Below are 2,344 nucleotides of genomic sequence, written 5' to 3' on the forward strand. Positions count from 1 at the left end.
AACTAACCTTTACATCTCTTCTAGTAAATTGATTAAATCATTGCAGCAAGACACACAGGTGCTACTAATGGTTTTCAAGGAAGGTTGTTTTGCAGGCTTTGAGGCACCAGATTGTCCAGCTGAGATGCAAGTACTAATGGACCAGTACAAGGACGTGTTCCCTGAGGAGATACCAGCCGGCTTACCACCCCTCCGAGGCATCGAACATCAGATAGACTTTGTGCCAGGCGCCCCACTTCCAAACCGAGACGCGTACCGAGTCAATCCGGAGGAGGCTAAGGAGCTGGAGAGACAGGTCCAAGACTTCATGGACAAGGGTACATTCGAGAGAGTCTCAGCCCATGTGCAGTTCCCATCCTCTTGGTGCCTAAGAAGGATGGAACATGGCGTATGTGTGTTGATTTCCGAGCCATCAACAACATCACCATAAAATATCGGTACCCCATTCCTAGACTTGATGATATGTTAGATGAACTGAGTGGTTCCACAGTGTTTTCCAAGATTGATCTTAGGAGTGGCTATCACCAAGTTCGGATGAAGGAGAGTGACGAGTGGAAGACTGCTTTCAAGACCAAGCAAGGCTTGTATGAGTGGCTGGTGATGCCCTTTGGTCTTACCAACGCCCCTAGCACCTTCATGAGGCTTATGAATGAGGTTCTAAGGCCCTACATTGGTAAATTTGTGGTTGTCTATTTTGATGACATATTGATCTATAGTCAGTGCTTATCCGATCACATTAGTCATGTAGAACAGGTTTTTAAGGCGCTCAGGCAGGAAGGACTCTTTGCCAATCTCAAGAAGTGTGTATTTTGCACTGACCAGTTAATATTTTTAGGCTTTGTTGTGAGCTCACAGGGTTTGAAGGTCGATGAGGAGAAGATCAAGGCCATCCAAGACTGCCCCACACCGACCACTATTGGGCAAGTCCGAAGTTTCCATGGCCTAGCCAGCTTCTATAGGCGGTTTGTCAAGGACTTCAGCACCATTGCTGCTCCCATGACCTCAGTGATCAAGAAGAATGTATCCTTTGTTTGGGGCCCTGCCCAAGAGGAGTCTTTCAACAAGCTTAAATATAGTTTAACTCATGCACCCGTTCTTACACTCCCTGATTTTAATAAAACTTTTGAGATTGAGTGTGATGCATCAGGTACAGGCATTGGAGCTGTCCTTACTCAAGGGGGCCGACAAGTGGCATTCTTTAGTGAGAAATTGAGTGGAGCTGCCCTCAACTACCCAACCTATGACAAAGAGCTATACGCTCTAGTAAGGTCCCTTGAAACTTGGCAGCATTACCTATTGTCTAAGGAATTTGTTATTCATACAGATCATGAGACACTTAAGCACTTGAGGGGACAGACCACACTCAAGAAGAGGCACGCCAGATGGCTCGAGTTCGTGGAGACCTTTCCCTATGTGATCAAGTACAAGAAGGGCAAAGACAATGTGGTGGCCGATGCACTTTCCCGGAGACACACTCTCATTGTGACCATGGAGGCCAAGATCATGGGTTTCGAACATATTAAAGAATCTTATGCCACTGATCTTGATTTTAATGAAGTTTTCAGGAACACTGAGAAGGGGGCTTTCGGGCCATACTACCAGCATGAGGGGTTCCTGTTCAAGGGAAAGAGGTTGTGCATTCCCAAAGGAGCCATGAGGGAACTGCTGGTTCGAGAGGCTGTTGGGGTCAAAAACGGTTACGACAAATTTAACATTAAAAACGTCCGAGGAAGAAACTAAGAATTCCTCCGAAGAGTACTTTTCGAAATAGATTCTTCCTTACGAAAAAGCTTTATGGAAGAAAGAATCGAGATGTCCGACGACAGCCCGCTCGGTCGCTACATTGCGACCGAGCTCGAGCCAAAGCTCGGTCGCTACGTAGCGACCGAGCGATCATCCCGCTCGGTCGCTACGTAGCGACTGAGCTCAAGCCAAAGCTCGGTCGCTACGTAGCGACCGAGTCCTGCTCGGTCGCTGCGTAGCGACCGGGCTCGAGCCGAAGTTCGGTCGCTGTGCAGCGATTGAACTCTTCCGGCCATCGACAGACATCAATACATGCATTCTCGTCAAATCTTCGAACGCTATCTCCCGAAGACCGTAGCAAGCTCAGACCATGTTTTCCGTTATTCCAATTCATCGATCAAGCTTCGCGGATGAGAAACCGCGGAAAATTCGTACTAAACGTGTCGAGTCGGAAGACGGCCCAAAGGGACCTAAAACACGACTCGAGGCCCATCCTACGATTTCCTAACCTAAAACCCGTAAACCGCAGCACGGTTTACGCTTGGCCCACAAGGAAGGATAAATGTCAAGTTTCCGCGGATAAATACGGAAGTTTTGAAGA

This window comes from Brassica rapa, unplaced genomic scaffold, assembly GCF_000309985.2.
Source record: "Brassica rapa cultivar Chiifu-401-42 unplaced genomic scaffold, CAAS_Brap_v3.01 Scaffold1100, whole genome shotgun sequence".
Taxonomy (NCBI): Eukaryota; Viridiplantae; Streptophyta; class Magnoliopsida; order Brassicales; family Brassicaceae; genus Brassica; species Brassica rapa.